Source organism: Rutidosis leptorrhynchoides, chromosome 4 (genome assembly GCF_046630445.1).
Source record: "Rutidosis leptorrhynchoides isolate AG116_Rl617_1_P2 chromosome 4, CSIRO_AGI_Rlap_v1, whole genome shotgun sequence".
Lineage (NCBI taxonomy): Eukaryota > Viridiplantae > Streptophyta > Magnoliopsida > Asterales > Asteraceae > Rutidosis > Rutidosis leptorrhynchoides.
Window position 1 is genome coordinate 618,486,648 of NC_092336.1, and position 23,454 is coordinate 618,510,101.

Consider the following 23,454-nt stretch of genomic DNA (forward strand, 5'->3'; position numbering starts at 1 on the left):
TCGCCTTTTCTTTAGATGATAGATTGGATACTAACCAGTTACATAACTTAAAGTTCCCTTTGGTTCTAGCATCGCGAATCCGTTTAATAAGTTTCTTCATTGAACTATTAATAATGGAGTCATTTAATTTCGTATCAACAACGGGGTTCTTTGTAATCAAGTTATCATTAGGTGTTACTTCATCTTCCCCACACTTAGGCGTTTTATTATTGTTAAGCACTACCGTTGGAGTTAGTAAAACAATATGGTTCTTACCAATCGTTTTTGTTGGTTCAACGGTTTTGGTTGGTGGAGATTTAGACTTTCGAATCATAAAGGTGACCGATTTGTCACCATCACTAAGTGTCATTCTACCCTCTCTTACATTAATGAACGCCTCGATGGACGCTAAGAATGGTTGACCTAAAATTAAAGGAACGTTTGAGTCCTCTTCTATTTCAATGACAATAAATTCGACTAAAAAGATTAAATTACCCACTTGAAAGAGTAGGTTGTCAGCAATTCCAACTGGGTGCCTAATGATTTTATCAAAGAGTCGAACACTCATTTACGTTGGACTTAACTCACCTACTCCTAATCTCTTATATAATGAAAGAGGCATTACACTCACACTTTGTGACGATCGTTCCAAATCCATATGGACGAACACGTCATTCATCGATTTCATTGCTAGGTATTTGACCTCTATATGATACATTTTGTAAACATTGCATTCTTTTGAAAACGCACACCATAAATGAATATTTAAATCAAAGATTTTCGACAGCTGATGATTTCTACATATAGACAATCACCTTAGATAATAGTTTACAATAGTACTTCCGTTGACAATGCAGTCAAAATAAGATACACGGTGATGATTTGGTGAATGCAACGTTTCCTTGAAAAATATGCCATGTAAGACTCCATGCACATAGCTTGTCTAACATATAAGCAAATAGCGAAAGACTTCTAGGAAACCTGAGAATAAACATGCTAAAAAGTGTCAACACAAAGGTTGGTGAGTTTATAGTTTTAATGTTTTGCATAATCTGTACATAAAGGTGGATCACAAGATTTCAGTTGTTTCATCCAGAAACGTTTATCAAAATATTCTACAAGATTGAGCACCCTGGTAACTAAACTTTAACGTTATAATAAGTACCCCTGTTTTAACATACATGCAACCAACATGTACTATACACGCAATCCAACGTGTACTAAACTCAAATAGTATACGTCTGTTTTATAGTTTAGGCTAGGGTTTCTATACCTGAAACAGACGGGGATGTCAAGCCCTATGGATCCATATACAACTACTCGCGCCCACCAGTTCTTATAACTGGCAGTTACTAGTTACCAAAGCTAACGGATTTTCGGTTCAAACACAGTGTAGAATTTAGTATGTACTTGTATCCATTGCATTTAAAATATAGTGCATGTATTCTCAGCCCAAAAATATAGATTGCAAAAGTAATTAAAAAAAAGGGAGCAAATGAAACTCACCTTAGCAGCATATAAAGTAATTCAACGGAATGAGACCGAAACTTGGAATGCAAAATAATTGTAGACCTTAACTTAGAGATCATATGTTGGTCAATAAATGTCTATCAAGCTAGGTCAGGTCATAGTGTATCATAATCCTAATGCTCGAGATCGACATATAAAAGTTATCCAAAGTTGTTTCAAAAAGTCAGTTTTGACAGTTGTTTAACAAAACGAGACGTGTCCTATATAAGGATTCATTTACTCGGCTGGTAATATTCAAAAATCCACTTTATCAATCTTATTAATAAGTTGTTTAAATATCAATTGCATATTCAAAAGCAATTTCAATTAACGTTAATCATAATTCAGTTGATCATAACTTTTAATTCGTTCACTGAAATTACGCGATTTCTAAAAGTAAAGTTATTAATTTTTCGCCAGCTTCCCAACGACATGCATATCATATACCTTTTATCAGTAATATATGTATTTAATTCGTGATTTATCATGAACTGTCTAACGACGAAATTTAGCATACAAGCATGCATAAACATATATACTCGAGCACTAGACATGGATACACTTATTAATATATAAAAGATAAGATGTGAATGCTCACGTATCAATATTGAGATTCAATATTACAGGAAAGTACGTAGACGCAACAGAGATGATAAACACTAGGTTTGACTCACGAGCAAAACCCACGAATCATACCCATAACCTTCATAGCTATAACCCATAATTTCCTTAGCTCTATCCCGCTCATAAAACCCGTTTTGAAATAAATCAATCAAGACCTCGTCGTAGTATTTTATGTAATATACTAATAATAATAATAATACAACTTAATAATAATACTAAGATTAATAATAATCTTTATAATAATAATCATATAATAATTTTAATTATAATATATATAATTATATATGTTTACAGAGAGATAGATAGAAGGATGTATGCTTCTCACAAACTGAAATCGATTGAATTTATAGGACATTTCCAGTACCAGACTGCCATGCGATCGCATGGCCTTCTAGCACCTTTCCCATGCGATCGCATGGGGAGTATTTACAGCTCACATTGTTTTAACGTTTTGTTTGTCGACATAAGTTAATAATAAAAATATAATATATTTAATTTATATAATTAATTATATATTATATTAAATTCATGTGCATAGTTGACTTGTAATTTTTGTTCCAATGACTCGTACGTTGTCACTCGACTTATGTCCCGGTTCCGGTTTCTCGAACGCATTTTCGTACGCTTTGAAAACTAGTACTTTTCGTTACGCGACGTGTACCTTTATCAAAAATTAAACTTAATCATTGATAAACTATGTCACTCGAAGTGTAGCTTTAATCAATTAAGTGTTTTGGTTATTTTCTTCAATAAATCATCGTCTCGTAGTATATACATATACATATATACATTTTCATTTTAAAACAGTGTTTTACTGCAGCAAAGTTACTGTAGCAAGTTTTTTACTGTAGAAAATAGTGATTTTCGAAAACACTGTAGCTTTTCGGGTACTGTAGAAATTCAAAAATACTGTAGCAAATTAGTGTTTTACTGGTTCATCTTAAACGTTTTAGTTAACTTATTTAAATATCAATCGAATCAATAATCGAATGTTACTATCGTTTACTAAATAACTTGAAATCATATTTATATATATATATATATATATATATATATATATATATATATATATATATATATATATATATATATATATATATATATATATATATATATATATGCACATTAAGTTATATATATATTATTCGTGAATCTTCGAGAACAGTCAAAGAATAATTGATTACATGAATATAGTTCCAAAACTTTGAGACTCAACATTACAGACTTTGCTTATCGTGTCGAAAACATTAAATCATTTAAAGATAAAGTTTAAATTTGGTCAGAAATTTCCGGGTCGTCACAGTACCTACCCGTTAAAAAAATTTTGTCCCGAAATTTGAGTGAGGTCATCATGGCTAACAATAAAAATGTTTTCATGACGAATATGAGTTGATAATTATAGTTTTATCACCGTTGAATAATATGGATAAAACAATCCAATTACTCGAAGCGTATGAGAGAAGTTATCGTAAAAGAGTGAAATGAGGTAATAGAGATTCGTTTTAACTCTTGACATAGTAACGATTGATTTTAGGAATTTAAGGAATAGAGAATCTTCATAATCTAAATAAGATTTGATTCTTCAGGATTTGAGGAAATTATGATTTCCTTTGATTAAATGCGTAATCTGCCTCGATTGCTATGTCTGATATTTCACTATAAATTGACCTCTTCCGTTTCATTTATTTTCACCACTCCTATAAGCTTCTTCCTTATTTCATACTTCCTAATAGATTTTGAAAATGCTTAATCTAGTTCTGATTTTTGATATTTTTTTGGCTATCGTATCCTTCATTCTTCTTTTTCATCTGCCACCAGAGGAGGTTATTTTCTTCTACTATTACCTTGGGGTTATAGTGTTTTTCATTCTTCCGTGTCTTTATATTGCTATACGCATTGATATACACGGTTTGTAATTTTGGGGTTTTTATCGGGCTTTTTATTCTTCATTATATTTCGAGCTTCATGCTTTTGTTTTCTCTTCCCGACCTTAAGTCAAGCGGATAATGGTCTAGAATTCGTAGTTATGCATTTCGGAATGAACATAGTCAATGTTCTAAGAAAGAAATTGTAATGGCACGATCTTGATTTGTCAAATTACCAGAATATCCGAAAAAGACCGAATCATCAAGAAAAATATTTTCTTGATATATTTAGAGGTTAAATAGAATGAAAGAGTTATGTAACATGGTTCATGATGAGAGTATGATCTGTGAATCTTTATCACATTCCATTAGAATCTCGGCATGACTTACTGTAATATAATCACGTTGATCAAGTGTCATTATATTATACTAACTCATGCTTCAATTCCCAACACTATTCAAAAACATTCATTTTTCGAAATTTTTAGGATTTAGAAACTAAAATAGTTTCTTTTATGATGTAATACAGATAGCACAAAGAGATAAATGATTTCAGATAAGAATAGTTGTGAAAATATCTTCAGGAATGTCGAAGATATTTATAATAAAAGATACGATGAAATCTTAGAATTTCTAATATTGAAGGATGATGAAGAAGATTTGTTTGTAAAGGTTTAGAGTCAGGAGCAAGGTATTCGTTAATGACTTCAGCATACACTGAATCATTTAGATTCTTTGAAGGCAGGTTTAGTCTTTGTGATTTGTCCACAGCCTCCTACATGGTCTTCTCAATACGTTTTCCAGTTCCAAACCTTCTCTTTTTCTCTGCTTTACCACCATACTATTCTTTATCATCAAACTTTTGACTATTAAGGTCGTTTACAGTTTTTGCTGTTTCATCAGCATTTTTCCAATTTCGGAGAACTAGTTTCGCAGTTTGGGGTGTTTTTCAGAAACTTCACAATCGAAGTATTTAAGTCTATAAGATAGACATTATATGTATATATATAACTGCTGGCGTAGAATTGCTGTGAAATTCTAAATATTGATTGCTAATTCCCAGTAGTTGGTATGGCAATTACCGTTACAAGATATGGATGAGTACATGATAGGGTTTCAATGAGTATAATGATTTTTTGGAAGGTCAGGGATTAATAAAGTTGTTGGTAAATTTACTGCTAATGTGGTGGAACATGAAAGGTTCCCCAGTAACAAGAACGTATATGTCAAGGTTATAATAAGGCTAATCTGAAAAGTCGAAGTCGACTGGTTAGAAGTGTGGTAAAACCGGATACTTTGAAGAGGGATTGCAAGATTATTTTCGGTAATAACAATGCTAAAGGATCTTTCACAGTTTTGAAGTCAAAGTATAGCTTTGAAAAATGTAGAGATCGAAGAATGATGTCACTTGTTAAATCTTGACTTGAATTCTGTTCCGTAATTGAATTTGATTAAGAAAGGTTGTTCATATTTCTATGAACAAATGTATAGCGTTGTGAAAGTAGTGGGTATAGTCAATAATTTTTGAATCAAAATTGAAGAATGTACAGTGTAACATATTAATTGTGAACTTATATATTTTCCGGGTATTACCTACCCGTTAAAAATTTCACAAGTAATATTTTGTATAGAAGAATTTTACTACAGTCTTTATGAAAATATATGTATGAATATTTTCTTCAGATGTAATACATATTTAATGAGTTAATATCATATTAAGCTCATTTAATTTTCGGCTGGATTAGAAATGAATAATCTCTAAAACATTAAAGATTTCATAATCTTCGTGGAGTATTTTACTAATGTAATCAATACTTCGTTATTCAGTTTTATTGATATATCCTCAGTGAATCATGTTGGTGCTTATGAAACTCTTGCTAACCTTGCAAGGTACGAATGAGGTTTTCTGGAAAGTTTCAAGTACATCGAAAATGAAAGTGTTAAAATCAATCATGTATTTGAATAATACACTTGATTTATTATGAAATGGAATCTATTAAGTCGAAGCAGAGATTATAGTTAACGATTGTTAAGTCATTAACGAAGGACGTATAGCATATTAGTAACATGAACTAACCAAGTAGTACCTACCAGTTATGATTCACATGTAATAGCTTAGTACGAAAAGATTTATTTTGATTTCAAATTTCACATATATATATATATATATATATATATATATATATATATATAATATACATATAATTTCTTCAGAGGAAATGAGTTAATACTTCATAACTCGTTGATACAATATATGCGTTGTTGATTTGTGATGATGTTGGTGATTATGGAACTGGTGGAAATCGTGATGTTATAGGTGCTGCTAGTGTTGACGATGCTGATAGTATTGACGTGCTGGTGATTCTGACGGTACTGTTGATGCTGCTTGTATAACAAGTCTTGCTTGTAAATCGCGCACTATTCCTGTCAGGGTTTCACTTTATTATTTCTATCCGCCCACTACTAATTTATAATATATAATCTCTAAAACTTTTAGAAACTACATATTCTCTGCAGAATATTTCTTCGATGAAGTTATGAATCATTACTTCATTGTTTGTTGTTGTTGATATTCCTTGGTATCTATAGGGTGTATGACGTTGATGCTAGTGGGACAGATGGTGAAGTTGAGGTTTGCGGTGCGGTTGTTGTTGGTGGCGGTAATGGTACTGTTGGTGTTGTTGTCGATGGTACTGATGATGCCGGTGATGCTGTTGGTGCTTGTAACCTTTGCACCATATTCTCCAAAGCCACTACCCGAGCGCGAAGCTCGTTGACTTCTTCTATTACACCGGGATGATTGTTGGTTCGGACGAGCGGATGAATAAGATTCAGAATTTAAGATAGTATATTATCGTAACGAGATACTCTGGAAATGAGAGAGAAAATGGTGTCTCGAACAGGTTCGCCGGTAAGTGCTTCAGGTTCTTTGCCAAGAGGGGAATGTGGTGGATGGAAGGGATCACCTTCTTCTTGTCTCCAATGAATAAGTAGGCTACGAACCCATCCCCAATTCATCCAAAATAGGTGATGGCTGATTGGTTGATCCATTCCGGTTACACTATCTTCGGAATTCAGGTGAATATCCATATCGGATAGCTGTCAGAGTTTAAGGAATTTGAACTAGATACGGGATCCATCTTGTATAATTAGGGAGATGATTTTTGATATGAATTAGATTATAGAATTTAGTTTGGTATTCTTCTATACATAATTTACATATGTATATATAATACCAAATTCCATAAATCGCGGAGAAATTTTCGGAAGATGTCAGGAAAAGTTTACAGTAACAGATACGCTAAGATATGAATTTTTTGTCTATACACTATTTATGCAATAAATGCAGGAAAACATGTCTAGACTTAAGAATAATAAGCTTGTAAATTTTGACAAGAAATGATAAGCAAAACTTTTAACATGCAGACACGGTCGAAGTCTAGACTTACTAATGCATCTTAAAAACTATCAGTTAGACACACTCATGCAAGACCTCGTTCGCTAGGACCAACACTCTGATACCAACTGTGACGATCGCTCCAAATCCATATGGACGAACACGTCATTCATCGATTTCATTGCGAGGTATTTGACCTCTACATGATACGTTTTGTAAACATTGCATTCTTTTGAAAAGGCACACCATAAATGAATATTTAAATCAAAGGTTTTCGACAGCTGATGATTTCTACATATAGACAATCACCTTAGATAATAGTTTACAATAGTACTTCCTTTGACAATGCAGTCAAAATAAGATACATGGTGATGATTTGGTGAATGCAACGTTTCCTTGAAAAATATGCCATGTAAGACTCCATGCACATAGCTTTTCTAACATATAAGCAAACAGCTAAAGACTTCTAGGAAACCTGAGAATAAACATGCTAACAAGTGTCAACACAAAGGTTGGTGAGTTCATAGTTTTAATGTTTTGCATAATCTGTACATAAAGGTGGATCACAAGATTTCAGTTGTTTCATCCAGAAACGTTTATCAAAATATTCTACAAGATTGAGCACCCTGGTAACTAAACTTTAACGTTATAATAAGTACCCCTGTTTTAACATACATGCAACCAACATGTACTATACACGCAATCCAACGTGTACTAAACTCAAATAGTATACGTCTATTTTATAGTTCAGGCTAGGGTTTCTATACCTGGAACAGACGGGGATGTCAAGCCCTATGGATCCATATATAACTACTCGCGCCCACCAGTTCTTATAACTGGCAGTTCCTAGTTACCAAAGCTAAGGGATTTTCGATTCAAACTCAGTATAGAATTTAGTATGTACTTGTATCCATTGCGTTTAAAATATAGTGCATGTATTCTCAACCCAAAAATATAGATTGCAAAAGTAATTAAAAAAAAGGGAGCAAATGAAACTCACCTTAGCAGCATATAAAGTAATTCAACGGAATGAGACCGAAACTTGGAATGCAAAATAATCGTAGACGTTAACTTAGAGATCATATGTTGGTCAATAAATGTCTATCAAGCTAGGTCAGATCATAGTGTATCATAATCCTAATGCTCAAGATCGACATATAAAAGTTATCCAAAGTCGTTTCAAAAAGTCAGTTTTGACAGTTGTTTAACAAAACGAGACGTGTCCTATATAAGGATTCATTTACTCGGCTGGTAATATTCAAAAATCCACTTTATCAATCTTATTAATAAGTTGTTTAAATATCAATTGCATATTCAAAAGCAATTTCAATTAACGTTAATCATAATTCAGTTGATCATAACTTTTAATTCGTTCACCGAAATTACGCGATTTCTAAAAGAAAAGTTATTGATTTTTCGCCAGCTTCCCAACGACATGCATATCATATACCTTTTATCAGTAATATATGTATTTAATTCGTGATTTATCATGAACTGTCTAACGACAAAATTTAGCATACAAGCATGCATAAACATATATACTCGAGCACTAGACATGGATACACTTATTAATATATAAAAGATAAGATGTGAATGCTCACGTATCAATATTGAGATTCAATATTGCAGGAAAGTACGTAGACGCAACAGAGATGATAAACACTAGGTTTGACTCACGAGCAAAACCCACGAATCATACCCATAACCTTCATAGCTATAACCCATAATTTCCTTAGCTCTATCCCGCTCATAAAACCCGTTTTGAAATAACTCAATCAAGACCTCGTCGAAGTATTTTATGTAATATACTAATAATAATAATAATAATAATAATAATAATAATAATAATAATAATAATAATAATAATAATAATACAACTTAATAATAATACTAAGATTAATAATAATCTTTAAAATAATAATCATATAATAATTTTATTTATAATATATATAATTATATATGTTTACAGAGAGATAGATAGAGGGATGTATGCTTCTCACAAACTGAAATCGATTGAATTTATAGGACATTTCCAGTACCAGACTGCCATGCGATCGCATGGCCTTCTAGCACCTTTCCCATGCGATCGCATGGGGAGTATTTACAGCTCACATTGTTTTAACGTTTTGTTTGTCGACATAAGTTAATAATAAAAATATAATATATTTAATTTATATAATTAATTATATATTAAATTAAATTCATGTGCATAGTTGACTTGTAATTTTTGTTCCAATGACTCGTACGTTGTCACTCGACTTATGTCCCGGTTCCGGTTTCTCGAACGCATTTTCGTACGCTTAGAAAACTAGTACTTTTCGTTACACGACGTGTACCTTTATCAAAAATTAAACTTAATCATTGATAAACTATGTCACTCGAAGTGTAGCTTTAATCAATTAAGTGTTTTGGTTATTTGCTTCTATAAATAATCGTCTAATAGTATATACCTATACATATATACATTTTCATTTTAAAATAGTGTTTACTGTAGCAAAGTTATTGTAGCTAGTTTTTTTACTGTAGCAAATAGTGATTTTCGAAAACACTGTAGCTTTTCGGGTACAGTAGAAATTCAAAAATACTGTAGCAAATTAGTGTTTTACTAGTTCATCTTAAACGTTTTAGTTAACTTATCTAAATATCAATCGAATCAATAATCGAATGTTACTATCGTTTACTAAATAACTTAAACTCATATATATATATATATATATATATATATATATATATATATATATATATATATATATATACATACATACATATATATATATATATATACATATATATATATATATATATATATATATATATATATATATATATATATATATATATATATGCACATTAAGTTTTATATATATATATATATATATATATATATATATATATATTGTTCGTGAATCTTCGAGAACAGTCAAAGAATAAGTGATTACATGAATATAGTTCCAAAACTTTGAGACTCAACATTACAGACTTTGCTTATCGTGTCGAAAACATTAAATCATTTAAAGATAAAGTTTAAATTTGGTCAGAAATTTCTGGGTCGTCACAGTACCTACCCGTTAAAGAAATTTCGTCCCGAAATTTGAGTGAGGTCGTCATGGCTAACAATAAAAATGTTTTCATTACGATTATGAGTTGATAATTAGAGTTTTATCACCGTTGAATAATATGGATAAAACAATCCAATTACTCGAAGCATATGAGAGAAGTTATCGTAAAAGAGTGAAATGAGGTAATAGAGATTCGTTTTAACTCTTGACGTAGTAACGATTGATTTGCAGAATTTAAGGAATAGAGAATCTTCATAATCTAAATAAGATTTGATTCTTCGGGATTTAAGGAAATTATGATTTCCTTTGATTAAATGCGTAATCTGCCTCGATTTCTATGTCTGATATTTCACTATAAATTGACCTCTTCCGTTTCATTTATTTTCACCACTCCTATAAGCGTCTTCCTTATTTCATACTTCCTAATAGATTTTTAAAATGCTTAATCCAGTTCTGATTGTTGATATTTTCTTGGCTATCGTATCCTTCATTCTTCTTTTTCATCTGCCACCAGAGGAGGTTATTTTCTTCTACTATTATCTTGGGGTTATAGTATTTTTCATTCTTCCGTGTCTTTATATTGCTATACACATTGATATACACGGTTTGTAATTTCGGGGTTTTTATCGGGCTTTTTATTCTCCATTATATTTCGGAGCTTCATGCTTTTGTTTTCTCTTCCCGACCTTAAGTCAAGCGGATAATGGTCTAGAATTCGTAGTTATGCATTTCAGAATGAACATAGTCAATGTTCTAAGAAAGAAATTGTAATGGCACGATCTTGATTTGTCAAATTACCAGAATATCCGAAAAAGACCGAATCATCAAGAAAAATATTTTCTTGATATATTTAGAGGTTAAATAGAATGAAAGAGTTATGTAACATGGTTCATGATGAGGGTATGATTCGTGAATCTTTATCACGTTCCATTAGAAACTCAGCATGACTTACTGTAATATAATCACGTTGATCAAGTGTCATTATATTATACTAACTCATGCTTCAATTCCCAACACTACTTCAAAAACATCCATTTTTTGAAATTTTCAGGATTTAGAAACTAAAATAGTTTCCTTTATGATGTAATACAGATAGCGCAAAGAGATAAATGATTTCAGATAAGAATAGTTGTGAAAATATCTTCAGGAATGTCGAAGATATTTATAATAAAAGATACGATGATATCTTAGAATTTCTAATATTGAAGGATGATGAAGAAGATTTGTTTGTAAAGGTTTAGAGTCAGGAGCAAGGTATTCATTAATAACTTCAGCATACACTGAATCATTTAGATTCTTTGAAGGCAGGTTTAGTCTTTGTGATTTGTCCACAGCCTCCTTCATGGTCTGCTCAATCCGTTTTCCAGTTCCAAACTTTCTCTTTTTCTCAGCTTTACCACCATACTATTCTTTATCATCAAACTTTTGACTATTAAGGTCGTTTACAATTTTTGCTGCTTCATCGGCATTTTTCCAATTTCGGAGAACTAGTTTCGCAGTTTGGGGTGTTTTTCAGAAACTTCACAATCGAAGTATGTAAGTCTATAAGATAGACATTATATGTATATATATAACTGTTGGTGTAGAATTGCTGTGAAATTCAAAATACTGATTGCTAATTCTCGGTAGTTGGTATGGCAATTACTGTTACAAGATGTGGATGAGTACATGATAGGGTTTCAATGAGTATAATGATTTTTCGGAAGGTCAGGGATTAATAAAGTTGTTGGTAAATTTACTGCTAGTGGAACATGAAAGGTTCCCCAATAACAAGAACGTATATGTCAAGGTTATAATAAGGCTAATCTGAAAAGTCGAAGTTAACTGGTTGGAAGTGTGGTAAAACTGGATACTTTGAACAGGGATTGCAAGATTATTTTCGGTAATAATAATGCTAAAGGATCTTTCACAGTTTTGAAGTCAAAGTATAGCTTTGAAAAATGTAGATATCTAAGAATGATGTCACTTGTTAAATCTTGACTTGAATTCTGTTCCGTAATTGAATTTAAATAAGAATGGTTGTTCAGATTTCTATTAACGAATGTATAGCGTTGTGAAAGTTGTGGGTATAGTCAATAATTTTTGAATCAAAATTGAAGAATGTACAGTGTAACATTTTAATTGTGAACTTATATATTTTCCGGGTATTACCTACTCGTTAAAAATTTCACAAGTAATATTTTGTACAGAAGAATTTTACTACAGTCTTTATGAAAATATATGTATGAATATTTTCTTCAGATGTAATACAGATTTAATGAGTTAATATCATATTAAGCTCATTTAATTTTCGGCTGGATTAGAAATGAATAATCTCTAAAACATTTAAGATTTCATAATCTTCGTGGAGTATTTTACTAATGTAATCAATACTTCGTTATTCAGTTTTATTGATATATATCCTCAGTGAATCATGTTGGTGCTTATGAAACTCTTGCTAACTTTGCAAGGTACGAATGATGTTTTCTGGAAAGTTTCAAGTACATCGAAAATGAAAGTGTTAAAATCAATCATGTATTTGAATAATACACTTGATTTATTATGAAATGGAATCTATTAAGTCGAAGCAGAGATTATAATTAACGATTGTTAAGTCATTAACGAAGGACAAATAGCATATTAGTAACATGAACTAACCAAGTAGTACCTACCAGTTATGATTCACATGTAATAGCTTAGTACGAAAAGATTTATTTTGATTTCAAATTTCACATATATATATATATATATATATATATATATATATATATATATATATATATATATATATATATATATATATATATATATATATATAATATACATATAATTTCGTCAGAGGAAATGAGTTAATACTTCATAACTCGTTGATATAATATATGCGTTGTTGATTTGTGATGATGTTGGTGATTATGGAACTGGTGGAAATCGTGATGTTATAGGTGCTGCTAGTGTTGACGATGCTGATAGTACTGATGTGCTGGTGATGCTGACGGTACTGTTGATGCTGCTTGTATAACAAGTGTAGCTTGTAAATCGCGCACTATTCCTGTCAGGGTTTCACTTTATTATTTCTATCCACCCATTACTAATTTACAATATATAATCTCTAAAACTTTTAGAAACTACATATTCTCTGCAGAATATTTCTTCGATGAAGTTATGAATCAATACTTCATCGTTTGTTGTTGTTGATATTCCTTGGTATCTATAGGGCGTATGACGTTGATGCTCGTGGGACAGATGGTGAAGGTTTGCGGTGCGGTTGTTGTTGGTGGTGGTAATGGTACTGTTGGTGTTGTTGTCGGTGGTACTGATGATGCCGGTGATGCTGTTGGTGCTTGTAACCTTTGCACCATATTCTCCAAAGCCACTACCCAAGCGCGAAGCTCGTTGACTTCTTCTATTACACCGGGATGATTGTTGGTTCAGACGAGCGGATGAATAAGATTCAGAATTTGAGATAGTATATTATCGTAACGAGATACTCTGGAAATGAGAGAGAAAATGGTGTCTCGAACAGGTTCGCCAGTAAGTGCTTCAGGTTCTTAGCCTAGAGGGGAATGTGGTGGATGGAAGGGATCACCTTCTTCTTGTCTCCAATGATTAAGTAGGCTACGAACCCATCCCCAATTCATCCAAAATAGGTGATGGCTGATTGGTTGATCCATTCCGGTTACACTATCTTCGGAATTTAGGTGAATATCCATATCGGAATAGCTGTCAGAGTTTAAGGAATTTGAACTAGATACGGGATCCATCTTGTATAATTAGGGAGATGATTTTTGATATGAATTAGATTATAGAATTTAGTTTGGTATTCTTCAATACATAATTTACATATGTATATATAATACCAAATTCCATAAATCACGGAGAAATTTTCCGAAGAAGTTAGAAAAGTTTACAGTAACAGATACGCTAAGATATGAATTTTTTGTCTATACACTATTTATGCAATAAATGCAGGAAAACGTGTCTAGACTTAAGAATAATAAGCATGTAATTTTTGACAAGAAATGATAAGCAAAACTTTTAACATGCAGACACGGTCGAAGTCTAGACTTACTAATGCATCTTAACAACTATCAGTTAGACACACTCATACAAGACCTGGTTCGCTAATACCAAAGCTCTGATACCAACTGTGAAGATCACTCCAAATCTATATGGACGAACACGTCATTCATCGATTTCATTGCGAGGTATTTGACCTCTACATGATACGTTTTGTAAACATTGCATTCTTTTGAAATGGCACACCATAAATGAATATTTAAATCAAAGGTTTTCGACAGCTGATGATTTCTACATATAGACAATCACCTTAGATAATAGTTTACATTAGTACTTCTGTTGACAATGCAGTCAAAATAAGATACATGGTGATGATTTGATGAATGCAACGTTTCCTTGAAAAATATGCCATGTAAGACTCCATGCACATAGCTTGTCTAACATATAAGCAAACAGCGAAAGACTTCATATAAGCAAACAGCGAAAGACTTCTAGGAAACCTGATAATAAACATGCTAACAAGTGTCAACACAAAGGTTGGTGAGTTCATAGTTATAATGTTTTGTATAATCTGTACATAAAGGTGGATCACAAGATTTTAGTTGTTTCATCCAGAAACGTTTATCAAAATATTCTACAAGATTGAGCACCCTGGTAACTAAACTTTAACGTTATAATAAGTACCCCTGTTTTTACATACATGCAACCAACATGTACTATACACGCAATCCAAAGTGTACTAAACTCAAATAGTATACGTCTGTTTTATAGTTCAGGCTAGGGTTTCTATACCTGGAACAGACGGGGATGTCAAGCCCTATGGATCCATATACAACTACTCGCGCCCACCAGTTCTTATAACTGGCAGTTACTAGTTACCAAAGCTAAGGGATTTTCGGTTCAAACTCAGTGTAGAATTTAGTATGTACTTGTATCCATTGCGTTTAAAATATAGTGCATGTATTCTCAGCCCAAAAATATAGATTGCAAAAGTAATTAAAAAAAGGGAGCAAATGAAACTCACCTTAGCAGCATATAAAGTAATTCAACGGAATGAGACCGAAACTTGGAATGCAAAATAACCGTAGACCTCAACCTAGAGATCATATGTTGGTCAATAAATGTCTATCAAGCTAGGTCAGGTCATAATGTATCATAATCCTAATGCTCGAGATCGACATACAAAAGTTATCTAAAGTCGTTTCAAAAAGTCAATTTTGACAGTTGTTTAACAAAACGATACGTGTCCTACATAAGGATTCATTTACTCGGCTGGTAATATTCAAAAATCCACTTTATCAATCTTATTAATAAGTTGTTTAAATATCAATTGCAGATTCAAAAGCAATTTCAATTAACGTTAATCATAATTCAGTTGATCATAACTTTTAATTCGTTCACCGAAATTACGCGATTTCTAAATGAAAAGTTATTGATTTTTCGCTAGCTTCCCAACGACATGCATATCATATACCTTTTATTAGTAATATATGTATTTAATTCGTGAATTATCATGAACTGTCTAACGAAGAAATTTAGCATACAAGCATGCATAAACATATATACTCGATCACTAGACATGGATACACTTATTAATATATAAAAGATAAGATGTGAATGCTCACGTATCAATATTGAGATTCAATATTGCAGGAAAGTACGTAGACGCAACAGAGATGATAAACACTAGGTTTGACTCACGAGCAAAACCCACGAATCATACCCATAACCTTCATAGCTATAACCCATAATTTCCTTAGCTATATCCCGCTCATAAAACCCGTATTTGAAATAACTCAATCAAGACCTCGTCGTAGTATTTTATGTAATATACTAATAATAATAATACAACTTAATAATAATACTAAGATTAATAATAATCTTTATAATAATAATCATATAATAATTTTAACTATAATATATATAATTATATATGTTTACAGAGAGATAGATAGAAGGATGTATGCTTCTCACAAACTGAAATCGATTGAATTTATAGGACATTTCCAGTACCAGACTGCCATGCGATCGCATGGCCTTCTAGCATCTTTCCCATGCGATCGCATGGGGAGTATTTACAGCTCACATTGTTTTAACGTTTTGTTTGTCAACAAAAGTTAATAATAAAAATATAATATATTTAATTTATATAATTAATTATATATTATATTAAATTCATGCGTATAGTTGACTTGTAATTTTTGTTCCAATGACTCGTACGTTGTCACTCGACTTATGTCCCGGTTCCGGTTTCTCGAACGCATTTTCGTACGCTTTGAAAACTAGTACTTTTCGTTACGCAACGTGTACCTTAATCAAAAATTAAACTTAATCATTGATAAACTATGTCACTCGAAGTGTAGCTTTAATCAATTAAGTGTTTTGGTTATTTGCTTCTATAAATCATCGTCTCGTAGTATATACATATACATATATACATTTTTATTTTAAAATAGTGTTTTAATGTAGCAAAGTTACTGTAGCAAGTTTTTTTACTGTAGTAAATAGTGATTTTCGAAAACACTGTAGCTTTTCGGGTACTGTAGAAATTCGAAAATACTGTAGCAAATTAGTGTTTTACTGGTTCATCTTAAACATTTTAGTTAACTTATTTAAATATCAATCGAATCAATAATCGAATGTTATTATCGTTTACTAAATAACTTGAAATCATATATATATATATATATATATATATATATATATATATATATATATATATATATATATATATATATATATATATATATATATATATATATATGCACATTAAGTTATATATATATTGTTCGTGAATCTTCGAGAATAGTCAAAGAATAATTGATTACATGAATATAGTTCCAAAACTTTGAGACTCAACATTACAGACTTTGCTTATCGTGTCGAAAACATTAAATCATTTAAAGATAAAGTTTAAATTTGGTCAAAAATTTCCGGGTCGTCACGGTACCTACCCGTTAAAGAAATTTCATTCCGAAATTTGAATGAGGTCGTCATGGCTAACAATAAAAATGTTTTCATGACGAATATGAGTTGATAATTAGAGTTTTATCACCGTTGAATAATATGGATAAAACAATCCAATTACTCGAAGTGTATGAGAGAAGTTATCGTAAAAGAGTGAAATGAGGTAATAGAGATTCGTTTTAACTCTTGACGTAGTAACGATTGATTTTCGGAATTTAAGGAATAGAGAATCTTCATAATCTAAATAAGATTTGATTCTTCAGGATTTAAGGAAATTATGATTTCCTTTGATTAAATGCGTAATCCGCCTCGATTGCTATGTCTGATATTTCACTATAAATTGACCTCTTCCGTTTCATTTATTTTCACCACTCCTATAAGCTTCTTCCTTATTTCATACTTCCTAATAGATTTTGAAAATGCTTAATCCAGTTCTGATTCTTGATATTTTCTTGGCTATCGTATCCTTCATTCTTCTTTTTCATCTGCCACCAGAGGAGGTTATTTTCTTCTACTATTACCTTTGGGTTATAGCGTTTTTCATTCTCCCGTGTCTTTATATTGCTATACGCATTGATATACACGGTTTGTAATTTCGGGGTTTTTATCTGGCTTTTTATTCTTCATTATATTTCGGAGCTTCATGCCTTTGTTTTCTCTTCCTAATCTTAATTCAAGCGGATAATGGTCTAGAATTCGTAGTTATGCATTTCGGAATGAACATAGTCAATGTTCTAAGAAAAAAATGTAATGGCACGATCTTGATTTGTCAAATTACCAGAATATCCGAAAAAGACCGAATCATCAAGAAAAATATTTTCTTGATATATTTAGAGGTTAAATATAATGAAAGAGTTATGTGACATGGTTCATGATGAGGGTATGATCCGTGAATCTTTATCACGTTCCATTAGAAACTCAGCATGACTTACTGTAATATAATCACGTTGATCAAGTGTCATTATATTATACTAACTCATGCTTCAATTCCCAACACTACTTCAAACATCCATTTTTCAAAATTTTCAGGATTTAGAAACTAAAATAGTTTCTTTTATGATGTAATACAGATAGCGCAAAGAGATAAATGATTTCAGATAAGAATAGTTGTGAAAATATCATCAGGAATATCGAAGATATTTATAATGAAAGATATGATGATATCTTATAATTTCTAATATTGAAGAATGATGAAGAAGATTTGTTCGTAAAGGTTTAGAGTCATGAGCAAGGTATTCGTTAATGACTTTAGCAGACACTGAATCATTTGGATTCTTTGACGGCTGGTTTAGTCTTTGTGATTTGTCCACAGCCTCCTTCATGGTCTGCTCAATCCATTTTCCAGTTCCAAACCTTCTCTTTTTCTCAGCTTTACCACCATAGTATTCTTTATCATCAAACTTTTTACTGTTAAGGTCGTTTACAGTTTTTGCTGCTTCATCGGCATTTTTCCAATTTCGGAGAACTAGTTTCGCAGTTTGGGGTATTTTTCAGAAACTTCACAATCGAAGTATGTAAGTCTATAAGATAGACATTATATGTATGTATATATATATATATATATATATATATATATATATATATATATATATATATATATATAACTGTTGGCGTAGAATTGCTGCGAAATTCGAAATACTGATTGCTAATTCCCGGTAGTTTGTATGGCAATTACCGTTACAAGATGTGGATGAGTACATGATAGGGTTTCAATGAGTATAATGATTTTTCGGAAGGTCAGGAATTAATAAAGTTGTTGGTAAATTTACTGCTAATGTGGAGGAACATAAAAGGTTCCCCAGTAACAAGAACGTATATGTCAAGGTTATAATAAGGCTAATCTAAAAAGTCGAAGTTGACTGGTTGGAATTGTGGTAAAACTGAATACTTTGAACAGGGATTGCAAGATTATTTTCGGTAATAACAATGCTAAAGGATGTTTCACAGTTTTGAAGTCAAAGTATAGCTTTGAAAAATGTAGAGATCTAATAATGATGTCACTTGTTAAATCTTTACTTGGATTCTGTTCCGTAATTGAATTTGAATAAGAATGGTTGTTCAGATTTCTATGAACGAATGTATAGCGTTGTGAAAGTAGTGGGTATAGTCAATAATTTTTGAATCAAAATTGAAGAATGTAAAGTGTAATATATTAATTGTGAACTTATATATTTTTCGGGTATTACCTACCCGTTAAAAATTTCACAAGTAATATTTTGTACAGAAGAATTTTACTACAGTCTTTATGAAAATATATGTATAAATATTTTCTTCAGATGTAATACAGATTTAATGACTTAATATCATATTAAGCTCATTTAATTTTCGGCTGGATTAGAAATGAATAATCTCTAAAACATTAAAGATTTCATAATCTTCGTGGAGTATTTTACTAATGTAATCAATACTTCGTTATTCAGTTTTATTGATATATCCTCAGTGAATTATGTTGGTGCTTATGGAACTCTTGCTAACTTTGCAAGGTACGAATGATGTTTTCTGGAAAGTTTCAAGTACATCGAAAATGAAAGTGTTAAAATCAATCATGTATTTGAATAATACACCTGATTTATTATGAAATGGAATCTATTAAGTCGAAGCAGAGATTATAGTTAACGATTGTTAAGTCATTAACGAAGGACGTATAGCATATTAGTAACATGAACTAACCAAGTAGTACCTACCAGTTATGATTCACATGTAATAGCTTAGTACGAAAAGATTTATTTTGATTTCAAATTTCACATATATATATATATATATATATATATATATATATATATATATATATATATATATATATATATATATATATATATATATATATATATATATATATATATATATATATATATATATATAACATATATATATAAAATATACATATAATTTCTTCAGAGGAAATGAGTTAATACTTCATAACTCGTTGATACAATATATGCGTTGTTGATTTGTGATGATGTTGGTGATTATGGAACTGGTGGAAATCGTGATGTTATAGGTGCTGCTAGTGTTGACGATGCTGATAGTACTGATGTGCTTTTGATGCTGACGGTACTGTTGATGCTGCTTGTATAACAAGTCTAGCTTGTAAATCGCGCACTATTCCTGTCAGGGTTTCACTTTATTATTTCTATCCGCCCACTACTAATTTACAATATATAATCTCTAAAACTTTTAGAAACTACATATTCTCTGCAGAATATTTCTTCGATGAAGTTATGAATCAATACTTCATCGTTTGTTGTTGTTGATATTCCTTGGTATCTATAGGGCGTATGACGTTGATGCTCGTGGGACAGATGGTGAAGTTGAGGTTTGCGGTACGGTTGTTGTTGGTGGTGGTAATGGTACTGTTGGTGTTGTTGTCGGTGGTACTGATGATGTCGGTGATGCTGTTGGTGCTTGTAACCTTTGCACCATATTCTCCAAAGCCACTACCCGAGGGCGAAGCTCGTTGACTTCTTCTATTACACCGGGATGATTGTTGGTTCGGACGAGCGGATGAATAAGATTCAGAATTTGAGATAGTATATTATCGTAACGAGATACTCTGGAAATAAGAGAGAAAATGGTGTCTCGAACAGGTTCGCCGGTAAGTGCTTCAGGTTCTTCGCCTAGAGGGGAATGTGGTGGATGGAAGGGATCACCTTCTTCTTGTCTCCAATGATTAAGTAGGCTACGAACCCATCCCATATTCATCCAGAATAGGTGATGGCTGATTGGTTGATCCATTCCGGTTACACTATCTTCGGAATTTAGGTGAATATCCATATCGGAATAGCTGTCAGAGTTTAAGGAATTTGAACTAGATACGGGATCTATCTTGTATAATTAGGGAGATGATTTTTGATATGAATTAGATTATAGAATTTAGTTTGGTATTCTTCAATACATAATTTACATATGTATATATAATACCAAATTCCATAAATTACGGAGAAATTTTCGGAAGATGTCAGGAAAAGTTTACAGTAACAGATACGCTAAGATATGAATTTTTTGTCCATACACTATTTAAGCAATAAATGCAGGAAAACATGTCTAGACTTAAGAATAAAAAGAATGTAATTTCCGACAAGAAATGATAAGCAAAACTTTTAACATGCAGACACGGTCGAAGTCCAGACTTACTAATGCATCTTAACAACTATCAGTTAGACACACTCATGCAAGACCTGGTTCGCTAGGACCAATGTTCTGATACCAACTGTGACGATCACTCCAAATCCATATCGACGAACACTTCATTCATTGATTTCATTGCGAGGTATTTGACCTCTATATGATACGTTTTGTAAACATTGCATTCTTTTGAAAAGGCACACCATAAATGAATATTTAAATCAAAGGTTTTCGACAGCTGATGATTTCTACATATAGACAATCACCTTAGATAATAGTTTACAATAGTACTTCCGTTGACAATGCAGTTTAAATAAGATACATGGTGATGATTTGGTGAATGCAACGTTTCCTTGAAAAATATGCCATGTAAGACTCCATGCACATAGCTTGTCTAACATATAATCAAATAGTGAAAGACTTCTAGGAAACCTGAGAATAAACATGCTAACAAGTGTCAACACAAAGGTTGGTGAGTTCATAGTTTTAATGTTATGCATAATCTGTACATAAAGGTGGATAACAAGATTTCAGTTGTTTCATCCAGAAACGTTTATCAAAATATTCTACAAGATTGAGCACCCTGGTAACTAAACTTTAACGTTATAATAAGTACCCCTGTTTTAACATACATGCAACCAACATGTACTATACACGCAATCCAACGTGTACTAAACTCAAATAGTATATGTCTGTTTTATAGTTCAGGCTAGGGTTTTTATACCTGGAACAGACGGGGATGTCAAGCCCTATGGATCCATATACAACTACTCACGCCCATCAGTTCTTATAACTGGCAGTTACTAGTTACCAAAGCTAAGGGATTTTCGATTCAAACTCAGTGTAGAATTTAGTATGTACTTGTATCCATTGCGTTTAAAATATAGTGCATGTATTCTCAGCCCAAAAATATAGATTGCAAAAGTAATTAAAAAAAGGGAGCAAATGAAACTCTCCTTAGCAGCATATAAAGTAATTCAACGGAATGAGACCGAAACTTGGAATGCAAAATAACCGTAGACCTCAACCTAGAGATCATATGTTGGTCAATAAATGTCTATCAAGCTAGGTCAGGTCATAGTGTATCATAATCCTAATGCTCGAGATCGACATACAAAAGTTATCCAAAGTCATTTCAAAAAGTCAATTTTGACAGTTGTTTAACAAAACGAGACGTGTCCTATATAAGGATTCATTTACTCGGCTGGTAATATTCAAAAATCCAATTTTTCAATCTTATTAATAAGTTGTTTAAATATAAATTACAGATTCAAAAGCAATTTCAATTAACGTTAATCATAATTCAGTTGATCATAACTTTTAATTCGTTCACCGAAATTACGCAATTTCTAAATGAAAAGTTATTGATTTTTCGCCAGCTTCCCAACGACATGCATAACATATACCTTTTATCAGTAATATATGTATTTAATTCGTGATTTATCATGAACTATCTAAAGAAGAAATTTAGCATACAAGCATGCATAAACATATATACTCGATCACTAGACATGGATACACTTATTAACATATAAAAGATAAGATGTGAATGCTAACGTATCAATATTGAGATTCAATATTGCAGGAAAGTACGTAGACGCAACAGAGATGATAAACACTAGGTTTGACTCACGAGCAAAACCCACGAATCATACCCATAACCTTCATAGCTATAACCCATAATTTCCTTAGCTCTATCCCGCTCATAAAACCCGTATTTGAAATAACTCAATCAAGACCTCATCGTAGTATTTTATGTAATATACTAATAATAATAATACAACTTAATAATAATACTAAGATTAATAATAATCTTTATAATAATAATCATATAATAATTTTAACTATAATATATATAATTATATATGTTTACAGAGAGATAGATAGAAGGATGTATGCTTCTCATAAACTGAAATCGATTGAATTTATAGGA